This window comes from Moschus berezovskii, chromosome 15 (genome assembly GCF_049115385.1).
Source record: "Moschus berezovskii isolate FMDL1 chromosome 15, NW_MosBer_1.0, whole genome shotgun sequence".
Classification (NCBI taxonomy): Eukaryota; Metazoa; Chordata; class Mammalia; order Artiodactyla; family Moschidae; genus Moschus; species Moschus berezovskii.
In genome coordinates, this window is record NC_142474.1 from 49,869,926 (window position 1) to 49,882,429 (window position 12,504).

Here is a 12,504-nt window from a genome sequence, read left to right on the forward strand (position 1 = left end):
GGATCTGGACAGGGAGCATTCAGGTAACCGGGACCCCCCGACTTATTTGCCTGAGTCCATTTCAGCGTGCTCTGGAGACGAGGAGGCAGATTCATGAGTGGGACACCCTGGTGCTGGTCTCAGTCCTGCCAGGAAGTAGGTTTATGACCATGGATAAGTCATTTAACTTCTTTTGGACTAATTTTCTAATCTACGAACTGAAAAGGTTGAGCTCAAGCCCCTTCTGGTGACAAGATTCTGTAATTCTGAAGTATTGGATGTTTTAAGGCTGGTGAGAGCTTTAACACTCAGTTTTCATAGAATCCTAAAACTTAATAATCATCAGTCAACTCCTTCTTTTAGTTTAATCGTACCATATACCTTGCTTGCTAAGTCACTTCAGTTGTGTCCAACTCTCTGCAACCCTGCCAGGCTCCTCTGTCCATGGGATTCTCCGGGCAAGAATACTGGAGTGGGCTCCTCCTCCAGGGCATCTTCCCGACCTAGGGATCGAACCTATGTCTCTTAAGTCTCCTACATTGGCATGCAGATTCTTTACCACTAGCACCACTAAGTATCTATATATAATATAAGATGTAAAAATATTTATCTGTAGATAATAATTTCCATTGCTGTGGATATATCCATATGTGATCACTTGGTAAAATTGTAATCAGCACTTTGAAACAATTTTAAATCTGCTCTTTTCAATCGTGTTATCCTTATGCTTTTGCCTATATATTGCAATCTTTTTTTCTTTCTTTCTCTTTATTTACTTTTTGGCCTCACCAAGTTCTTTACGGGATCTTTGTTCCTTGACCAGGGATTGAACCCTGGCCCTCAGTGGTGAGATCATAGAGTCTTGACCATCAGGGAATTATATTGTAATTATATAGTAATCTTAACATGTTTCTCTTTTTCACATTAATCTGTTCTAATGACTGCCATTAATAACAATATTAATAATCCATACATACATTTTCTAAAAATGTTTAAACTTTTTATTTTATATTGGGGTGTAGCCAGTTAGCAATGTTGTGAGAGTTTCAGGTGCACAGCAGAGTGATTCAGCCATCCATATACATGTATCCATTCTCCCCCAAAGTCCCCAAGTACATGTGTTGGTGATGGTGGTGGTTTAGTCGCTAAATCATGTCTGACTCTTGCGACCCCATGGACTGTAGCCTGCCAGGCTCCTCTGTCCATGAGATTCTCCAGGCAAGAATACTGAAGTGGGTTGCCATACCCTCCTTCAGGGAATCTTACCAACCCAAGAGTTGAACCTGGGTCTCCTGTATTGCAGACAGGTTCTTTACCGAAATACCTGTGTTATGATACATTATACTTCAATATACCCTGCCCAGTATATCCTGGCAGCAGAGCATCTCTATACTTTAGAATTTTGGGGGTGAGTTTTGGGGTCATGTTACCATAGGCAACTCTGTAGGTAGACAGTTTTGTAAAAAGACCTTCCCACCCACCTAGGACGGTCTGTGTATACTGCAGTACTTAAATGCCTTTAGCCACTGCTGTAAACAGGAAGAAACATACTAAGGCAAAGGTCTGGCTAAGAGAAGCAGGGGGAGTGGCAAGGAAAGCTGGAAGGATATTCCTTTTGCTGCTGGCAGCAGGGCAAATCAAGATCCCGGGAGTCTGGCATAAATAAAGGAAGCTGGGAAGGACACAGAAAGGGGGTTCTGGATGCATTTTCAGAGCACTGCACTGCATACTTAGTTAACCCGGAGGGCTTGGTGACCTTTGGCTTCTGAAGTGGCACTGAGCCTTGTGTGGAGAACAAAGCCACCAGACGTCACCAGCCTCCAAGAGCAGAAGTGCTCACGGGAGTGAGGCAGCCACAGGCCAAATGAGCAAATCCTGCATGGTTAAAAACAGCAGCACTTTTTAATTCAAGATCTGGGAGATTGTCAAAGCATCCTGGGGGCATAAGAGTTTGTTCATCCGTTAAAATTTCATCTGCTGCCTCCTACAAGATGAAGGGAGCATAATTGACACTCTTCCATCCCCTCTGGCTATGTCTGCTTTAGTCTCTGGTTGCTCTGGTTCTCCTGCATATGTGGTTGAATGGCTTGCGATGCTTTTTGACATAACTTTCTTCAATAGCAAAGTTTCCCTTTATTGAGAAAGAAAGGGAACTCTGTGTTGCAGAAATGCGGGGTAACTTGGTTGTTTACAGTAGTTGATGGCACATGTTTCAAGTTAAGCCAGGTTAAGCAAGGCAATTTTAACCATGATTGGCATGACCAAGTAGGAAAAAAAAAAAACTGTTACAGAAATTTTATGTCAGTTTCACTTCCCCTTGTTGGAGGCCTTATGGAAATGAGGGGTAGTGATAAAGTCTGGTGAAGTCCACTGTTCTCAGAGAATTTATTTCATCTCATTTATGTATTCCTCAGCTTTAGAGGCTTCCGTCTATGGGGTCACACAGAGTCGGACACGACAGAAGTGACTTAGCAGCAGCAGCAGCAGCTTTAGAAGTCACATCCTATAGTTTAACAACAACAACAAAAAAGACAACTTTTTTTTTTTTTCCAGATTCTAGCTACATCAGAAACTGGTCATTTTCTGAAACTAAAGGAGAAGACTAGGAAGGGGTGATGAATTCTTTTTGAGTTTCAAGTTACAAAATAAAAGGTAAGTACTGATGATTTCACAATGTGTTTACAATACTGTTGAGACCAGCTAAAAAAGCAGCAGACAAATAACCAAGAGTTTTGGATATTTGCTCTCACAAAAAATAACACATACACTTCTGATTTACTTATGGGATTTTAAAAGAGAAACAAACTTAGCATATTCTTTTAAAATAAGCTTTCCAGGTAGATACACCAGAGGGTTAAGGTGAGACCCAGCTGAGTAGTTTATTTTTTTCATAGACTGCATCCCTGGGCACATTTCCCAGGCTTGGTCTGTATAATATCCCCTGCTTTAGAGAGAGATGCGAGAATTTCCAATATCGAAGTTAGAGAAAGACAGCTAAAGTGTAGGGACTTACTTTAATCACACATAAATTTGATGAAACTTAATCACCAGCGGCTGCCTTAGGTCTTTCCCCAGGTCTAACTCACTTAAGCCCCATGACAGCTGCCAGCCCTACCTGGACACTCTCAGATCTCTTTGGCTAGACCCCAGGAGCAGCACCCTCTCCCAGCTCCCTGATCCTAAAGCTGGTCATCCTCTCTGGGCCAGGGGTAGTCCTCGCAGGGTGCCCTTCTTCCCATTTCCCAGAACTCACAGCCAAAACTACGGACCGTCATTAGTCCTCAGGACTGCCATTAGGACCACCAAACTTATTGTTTCCTCAAAAGGCTGTCTTTCCAAATCTCTTGGCAATATTTAGTCGTTACGGACAGTCACAGTTCCTCTATTCCACTTCTCAGTGTATCCATGGATTTTCCTCCTCTCCTTCAAATGGCTCTGCTTACTGACTGGATTCATGGCTGAAAGGAAATCACTTTAAATTCATATTGATCTACTTTTTGTTTTTTAAAAAGGCAAATCGATCTCAGGGCCCATAGGCTGAGGATATAAAAAAAAATATTACAATTTTTGAAACCTCTGACTGCCTAATGAACAGGCTACCCTGCCTGGAGGAGCATCTCTGTTGATGGAAGTGTTTCTATAGAAACTGCACACCTGTCTGACAAGGATTCTCCAAAAAAGGAGCCTGGCTGAATTTGGAACAAAATTTTCTAGGTTCCAGCCAAAAGGAATTATGCAGTTTCTCAGTTGATGGCCCAAAGGAAGCGAAGTTGTGTGTGTTTTAAGTCACACATTTTAAAAATTAAGCCAAGATATTCAGCTGGATTATTGCACATCTATTGAAAGGTGACTCTCTGATTCTCAAGTATATTTCCAGAAAAGCTGTCCAGGGAGAGAGTGACTCTGTGGGCATTTTTCTGTGTGATGTGAGCTTCAGTGGGTGCAGGGTGGGATCCCAGAGGGCCCTCGACAGCAGGAGGGCACAGACAAAGCACACCCTGAATCAGGGTAATTGACCATTGGGATCAACAGAGTGGGACCGTGATGAAAGCTGATAGTAAACTGTCTGAAGTGGGTGTGTAGGTTTTGCTGTGATGTGAGGGAGATTATATGAGTTGATTATACATCTGACTGTTATGAGGGTTTGAACATGACTTTTGAACCCCACATGCCCTGCCACCCTTGAACCCCTAGTGTCTGCCTCCTGCTCCTGTAGGCCCATTGACTTGTCTTTGGAGGTGATGGAGGAGTAGTCCTTAATACATGAGAAAAAGCACAGTAGGGTCATCTTTCCTGAAAACTTCTATATATATTTGAGCCTCTGAAGGCATATTTATTTGTGTTTTAACGAAGTCATGCTCCTGTTTCCTCCTCAAGCCTCCCTTATTCCAGCAAGAAGTGTTTTCTCCTCCTCCTTTCTGCACAAGCATTGCTGGGTCCTTGTCTCATGCCATTGCTCTGGTTCCTTTCATGTTAATTATGTGGCAAGAGGCATTTCCTCACTTACTACTAGACTGTTAACTCCAGGAGGCAAAAGATTTCTTTCTGTTTTGTTTGTTACTTGATGTCAGGCGCCTGGAACAGTGTCTGGTATGTGGAAGGTGTGTGCTAAATGTTTACTGGGGTAAATGAGGTGGCGAATGCATCTTTCTGACCCAGATTCCTTAGGCTCAGGACCCGTCCCTTCATCCGTGAACTTCTTGCTGGACTGACACAGCGACTGGTCTACTCATTGACCAGTGGTCTGTGGGGTGTGATCACCCTCGCCTGGTCCCCTCAGAGGGGCTGGGGAGGGGTGTGCTGTGTTGTCACTACCTTGGCGACCTTAGGTTGAACTGTCAGCTACTGAAGGCATTTCCTGGGTGCTTACAGCTGTGACATGGAAGGGAAGCAGCTGCCACGGGGCAGCTCTGGTGTCCGTGTTGGGACCAGCCCCTCCCAGGAAGCATCTCTGATGGAGGGACCATGGCTGGTGGGAGACGTGGAGGCAGGAAGGGCGTGTGCTGGTTGTCACAACTGAGTCTTCCCCTCTGGTCAGGTCTAAGAGGAAGCCTGTGGTTAAGTCACGTGGCTGCAGAGTATCTGTCCCTGACAGGAAGGTTAAGGTGGCCCAGACCAAACCCTGCATCTGTTTAAATACTTAAAGGAGGACAGACAGAGGCTGCATTGCAAGGTGTGGGATGTGATTTGCAGCATATAGGGAGTCAGGCCGATGGAAAGTCAAATCTAATTCAGATGATCTAATAACATCTTTGAGTGGCTGCCCTGAGGGTCAGTTCTGGTTGGTTATGGCTTTTACTCCCCCCACAACCCAACCCCACAATCACAAGCAGGGAAGACAACTTTCTCAGAACCTCTGTGCTAAGAGAGTTTATCTGGAAAGGACATTGTAGGTACAAGACTTAGGCTGTAAGGCACAGTAAGAGTTGCCTTCTGGTCAGCTGATGAGAAACTTTGAGACGATCATGAAATATTAATGTCACAAAACTGTGGACTTCTGCTCCTGTCCTCTTCCCCTGCCTGCTTCTCTTTCTTCTTCTTGTTCATCATTATCATCGTCATCTCCTCCTCCTCTCTCTCCCTCACACACACACACACACACGCACACACAACCCCTGGCTGACACTTGAGAAACTGTCAAGCCTTTCCCTGTCAGGCTCTGTGCTGAGGTGGCTGGAGTCTTTCTCGTCATCACCAAGTATTTATGAAGCTCTCACTTGGTGTCACGTAATTGCTGCCAACTTCTACTCCTTCTCTGCTTTGTGCGCCCTGAGCCTTGCTCTCCAGTTCCTCCATGCTCTCCTATTCCGTTTCCCCAGGATCATCCCTTCTCAGCCTCCCTTATCAAATCCTAGTCCCTGCCATGCCTCCTCCTCCTGGAAGCCCACCTGGTTGCAGCCCTGCAGAGCCCCTGCTGCCCTCACCTCTGGCCCCAGGAAAGCAAGCCCAGCAGGTGATGCCAGTCACACTGGGGGAATCAACAGTCTGAGCCGTGACCACCTTGTCTCTCCCTCCCCTTGCGCATCTCACACTGGGCTCCATCACCCTCCTGGAATACACAGGGCACTTGTGATAACCTTACCCTTCGGCTGTGGCCCCAGGGCTGACGTCTAGTCTCAGCTTAGTATAGTCAGCTCCTCTGATGCAGGCCTCCTGCCCCACCCGGTGGTCCCATGTCAACCCATGTGAGGGGTGATGGCATCACTTGGGAAGCCTTCACAGAAGGACCTAGGCTCACAAGAGAAATGGAAACATTCCTGTAGTTTTCATATCTTGTGCCTAGACGTGTTACTTGGAGGGAAAATACATCTTTTTGGCATCTGTGTTCATGGGTTGGGGGTAGCTGCTGAGCTGAGTGGAGAGGGAGAATGTGTGGAACAGAACAGTGGGTATTCAGGATACTCAGAGTGTGTGTGCGTGCTGTGCTCAGTCATGTCCGACTCTCTGTGACTCCAAGGACTATAATCCACCAGGCTCCTCTGTCCATGGGATTTTTCAGGCAAGAATACTGGAGTGGGTTGCCATTTCCTACTCCAGGGGATCTTCTTGATCTATCCAGGCATCAAACTCACGTCTCTTGTGTCTCCTACATTGGCAGGCAGATCCTTTTACCTCTGTGGCACCTGGGAAGCCTTCACAGAGGGAGTCAAAATGATTCAGACTCTTCCCCAAGTATCCATTTTTTTTTATTAGAGATTTAAAAAATGATTTAATAGCAGTTTTCAGTACCCAGTTGGTCAAAGTATTTTAGAAACCTCTGATTTGAAAAGTTCTAAGGAAAGGACTGATGCTAAAGCTGAAGCTCCAATACTTTGGCCACCTCATGCGAAGAGTTGACTCACTGGAAAAGACTCTGATGCCGGGAGGGATTGGGGGCGGGAGGAGAAGGGGACGACAGAGAATGAGATGGCTGGATGGCATCATCGACTCGATGGACATGAGTTTGAGTGACCTCCGGGAGTTGGTGATGGACAGGGAGGCCTGGCGTGCTGTGATTCATGGGGTCGCAAAGAGTCAGTCACAACTGAGCGACTGAACTGAACTGAACTGAAGGTGAGTGATCTTAAGTTTGGTGGACAGATGGCTTCTGATGACCTGGGGTGAACTCTTGTATAAGTGAGTAGGGCTGGTTCTCAAGAGATGCTTCCAATACCCAAGGATCATAACCGAGTGCCAGTAGGAGAAGAGATTTAGAAAATAGGCTCCATGCAGCCACATGGGTGTTGCATCATAGCAGATGCTAGCTGAACAGGAGCCCTATGTGTGGCCAAAGGCCATTGTCAAAAACAGAAGGGCTGGCTCTAGTCTCCCTCACCAGGATCCAGCTCAGTGTTCCATAACCAGCTGCTCTGGTCCCTGAAGATGACATCTCAGGGCCGAGGGTCCCCCTCCCTGCCCTGCCAGAGCCAGCCCACTTGGCTGTTCTCTCCACTTACTTTAGACAAGAGGAAATCTCTATGAGCCTCTGAGTATAGACTCAGAAACATGTCTTATTTTATTGTCATGGCCCAAGACTACTTAGTAAGTCCTTAGGACTGGAGTTAAGCTGGCTGTACTATTTCCTAAGTATCTGTATTTAACAAGTTAAATAGTCTGCTCTCAATGAGTTTATATCACACATACACACACACCCACACATGCCTACCCTTATTATTTGAACTTTGACTGATGATAGGTGTGTTTCTGTAACACAGGGAGTAACACAACAGCAGGATGTAGATGAATAAATCTTTACTATAACAAATCTTTGTGTAACACTAGGGCAGGGCTGTTTTATCCATCATGAGAATAGAAGGATGGAGGAAAAGACATGGTTTTCCCTTCAGCTGGAGGGGGAACAAGTGGAGGAAAAATTAGTTTTATTCTTAGAAGAGTTGAGGGCATGAATAGAACATGGTTTGATGAATAAGAAATGGCAATCATGGTGGGACTGGTTGGGGAACAAAGGTGGTGTGCCTCTGGGAGGCTGTCAGGGGACTGCATGGATAGGAATAATATTCTAGTAGGTTGGAGGGCTGGTTTCTAGGGGTCCTGGTATTTCAGGTTCTACTCTGGGTCATGGATGTGACCTGGGCTTATTGAACTGATTGCTATGAAGTTCTGTGTGGTAGGGAGAATCATGACTCCTCAAAGAATCATGGTTCACATCCTAATTCACAGAGGCTATGGATATGTTAGGTTACATGGCAAATAGGAAGATCTCATCCGGCCTTGAAATGGGGAGGTTATCCTGATGGCCCAGGTGGGTCCTATATAATCACAAGGGTCCTGTGACATGAAGGAGATGCAGGAGAGTCAGTGTAAGAGTGATGCCGTGGGATAAAGTCTCTAGAGTAGGGGCCACAGGTCAAGGAAGGCAGGGACATCTAGAAGCTGAAAAGGCCAGGAAATAGATTTGCCTCTGAAGCTGCCAAAGGGGATGCAGCCATGCTGACACCTCAATTTTTAGGCCAGTGAGACCCAATTCAGACTTCTAACCTCTAGGGCTGAAATAAAGTTATTTTAAGCCACCAAGTATGTAGTAATTTGTTATAGCAGTGATGGAAAACAATCTAATATGGAAACCTGCCTATACTGTGGAGATGTAAGACTCCCTTAGTTATTTATGAAATTTAATACAATGGAAAATTTATGAAAGATAAATAACTTGAAGAATCTTGTCAAAATGAATTGTAAGATCTCTCTAAGCTAATCTGTTTCAGTAAACTGAGGGCAAGAACTTTATTTCCTCACTATTATACCCTGACTGCCTAATTCATTTTTATAATTCATTTTTTAAGTGTATGAAACTCTTCATTTAAGTCCATGAAAAAGCAAAACAACCATCTTTTCAAAGAAATTATTTTATGCAAAAGTGTGTCACTGTGATTAGAAATCTTAAATTCAGACTCTTTGTATAGACCAAGAATATTATACTTTACATTATCACTCAAAGATAAGAGGTTTGGTTACAGGGTTTAATTTCTTTTAAGTTGTTGGGTATAAGCAGAAATCATTTTTGCTTTCTTGGGTTCTAGGAACTTCTTTGTACCTATGCATGGTTTGAGTGTTAACTTGCCCTTCCTTTGTCTTATCAATAAAACTACTGTAATATGTAGCAAGCTGTAACCTTAAATCCATGACACCCCCTCTCCCCAAAGTGCTCATTATTTGTGAACTTTAGGAAACCTGATACTATAATACTTATCTATTATAAATGATCTTTGCATGGACTCTTAGAATTACAAATATTTCTAGTGTAAGTTTGCTGTTTCTTGGCTCACTTATTCTTTGAGAAAAATCTTGGCTAGGATATTGCTATGTGCCAGGCCATGGGAAAACAAACATAACTAAGATATAACACTTTTCAGAAAAAACCACCTTCTCAATGGGAAGAAAAAGAAGTCTATAGATAATGAAAAGATGAAATAGCCAATATTGAAATAATTTCCAGTGTCAAGAGTAGTAAACTTTCAACTCTGCAAGGAGAATACAGCAGAGAGGAAGAGATTAGAGGACCAAAAGGAGCCTGGCAACTAGAGGGGACAAGGATTAATTGCCTACTGAATCCTGGCACTTTTACATGTAATTTTATCATTTTACTTTGCAAAATCACACAGAGTAGAAATAATAATCACTGTCTTCTGAGTCACTGATTTTAAAGCAGAGGTGGGCAGACTTTTCTGTGAAGGGCTAGATAGTAAATATTACAGGCTGTGGGGGCCATACTGTCTCTGTCACACCTATTCAACTCAACTGTTGAGGCAGTAAAACAGCCACATAGAATATGGAAACAAATGAGCACGTCTGTGTTCCAGTAAAATTTTATTGACAACAATGGACAGCGGACCAGATCTGGCCCAGGGGTTGCAGTTCGCTAATCCCTATGCTGGAACAGCCATGATAGCTACCGTTTCATTTTAGAATATTTCTGGAGAGGGAGATTATAGGTTTCATTAGCTTTACAAGTGGGTTGGTGACAGTTTCAAAATGAATTATAGAATCTCACCAAGAAATGATGGCAGACTTTATTAATAATGGAGGTTCAGACCCAGTTTTCGATGTTTCACATCATTTAGTTAATATTTAACAGACCTCTGAGAATCCAGATATAATCCATCTTTAGGTCGTTATATGATGAGTCCAAAGAGAAGACCGCACTAATTCAGTCTTGGCACAGGTTTTGATGCTGCGTAGGCATGTGTGTATTTTAGCTCTGAGATTTTTTAAATCATGGAAATAAAGAAGATTTGTCTGGAACCATTGGGAAGAAATGAGGTAAATATCTGAATGGATGACCTGGGAGAAGCCTAGAGTGTAAAGTCTCAATACCTCTGTCTTCTGGAAAAAGGCAGAAACATCTGGTTAGTGTAACAGTGAGGGGTGATGTGAAAGGAAACCCCATGTCCAGATTAGAAAAGCAGAATACATCTTGACATCTTAAAGCAACAAGCCAGAAAAAAAAAAAAATCTGTCTTTAATAGCTGATAGTGTGGGAAAAGTCACTAAATTCAGAGATTGAGTTTCTTAATTTGGTTTCTTAATCCTTTAGAGCAAAGCAGTGAATTTTTCTTTCCAAGAGTATATCCAAGTGTGTCTCTTTAAGATACAGAGTAGTAGGAAAACACCTGGAAATCCATTACAGGACTTTAAAAAAACGTGACACTGGGAAGCTGTTTAGGTCACCTGTCCCAGCCCTAACGTGACTGAAAGGAGATTTTTCTCTTGGCTAATGAGAGCGAGCTTGGACAAATTTGGTTACATTGGGGAGCTTATTTCTTTTGAATAAAATTTTCAAAAATCAAAAGCACACAAAGTTTATAAGATGGTTTCAAGTGTAAATGGTTCCAACTGGATTGAAACATTTTTTCACCAACAGGAATCAATTAAAAGGATGTTGTCTCCAGAGGTCCCCATGCTTGGCATCCACAAGTGTGTTTTGATCTGGTTCCCTGTTCGGCTCTGTACTGTTGCTCTTAAGATTGACTTGGAGGAAAGAGGCAGGAAAAGATGGAAAATATGGGAGTTGATATCTTCCTGGAAGACACTGTAGATGTCAGCAGACTGAATTATTCCAACCAAAACAATGTAAGCTTTTCCTTGTGCTTTGAATCCTGGGCACGAATCTTGTCTTGGACGAGACAGATGTGATTCTGGGGACGTGCACTGCGTCCTGAGCTTCGGTGACTTTTCTGCTTGTCACTTTTACAGGAATCAGATGCCCTGCTGCTGGGCATTTGTGTACTGTTTCTAAGTTCAGTGGAACTTCATAAAACTCAAGAAATCTTAGGACAGCTTGAAGAAAATAATCTGTAAAGTAGATCAGTGTTTTAATGTGGATTATAGTCAACAAACATCCTTTATGTTGAAGGCTTTAACGCAAAAGCTAATTAAAGAGTCTTACAAGTTGACTTTTCTTTCCCAACAGACAAAGCCTTTTTTAAGAAAGATAATTAATTGGACTTTCCTGGTGATCCAGTGGTTAAGAATCTGTCTTGCAATGCAAGAGACACTGGTTTGATCTCTGGTCCTGGAAGATTTCACATGCCAGGAGGCAACTAGGCCCGTCCACCACAGTTACTGAGCCCATGCCCTGGAGTCCTGGAGCCGCAACTACTCACCTCACACGTATCAGCTACTAAACCCCATGCACCTGAGCTCCGCAACAAGAGAAAAGCCACCATGATGAAAAGCCTGAGCACCCCAACCAGAGAGTAGCCCCTGCTTCTCTCTACAACTAGAGAAAGCCCACACACAGCAATGAGACCCCAGAACAGCCAAAAATAAACAAGTAAATAAATATTTTTTAAGTTAATTAATTTAGTTGCACTGGATCTTCATTGCTGTGTGCAGGCTCTCATTTGTAACATGTGGGATCTAGTTCCCTGACCAGTTCCCTGCATTGGGTATGCAGAATCTTAATCACTGGACCACCAAGAAAGTCCCGAGACAAAGCCTTTTAGAAAAGTAAATGTGGTAAGGTATATTCATACTCTGCAGTCTTGCTGGCATTCTTTTAGCAAGGGTTAAATAAGGGGGATCTTCAAAGCCTTGGTGCTATATTATAGAGAGCTTTGAAGTTTTTATTAGCTTCCCTGGAAATCACTGTTCCCTGGAAAGTTCACTAATAGAATATATAGTCTCTTACTATATATTCTCTTAATATATATTCTCTTACTATATATTCATAAATCCATTTCTTAGCCATATAGAGTAAATTACCTAGTCAGTGGGGATTGTGTGGCAAGATAAAGTTAATACCTAAACTGGTCCCGAGTCAGCTATTCCCATTGTGAAGCTTTTGCAGTCATAAGGTACAATGTTATTTGGGTTAAATTAACATTTCTGTATCTTAACTCACCTCTTGAACTCCCTGAAAGCAGCATAATATGCATTTCCCAGCCAATCAGACAGCAGCTCTTATGTATGGAACTAACCTCTTTCAGCTTAGTGGGCGGTGCCGTCCTGCACCCAGTGCCCCCTCGGCCCCTTCTCATCTCCGTATCTCCGCCTGTGTCACCACCCTGTCCAGAGCTGACTGTCTGC

General features: G+C 43.3%; 1 protein-coding gene across 4 annotated transcripts in view; it reads left to right on the top strand.

The window, feature by feature from the left end:
- The window catches only part of SVIL (supervillin), a 278,811-nt gene that overhangs the window by 46,003 nt on the left and 220,304 nt on the right, over positions 1-12,504 (top strand). For all 4 annotated transcript variants that reach the window (XM_055429928.2, XM_055429919.2, XM_055429937.2 and 1 more), the window contains exon 2: positions 2,533-2,631. The gene's annotated coding sequence lies outside the window, so the exon portion shown is untranslated. The remainder of the gene's footprint in view (positions 1-2,532; positions 2,632-12,504) is intronic.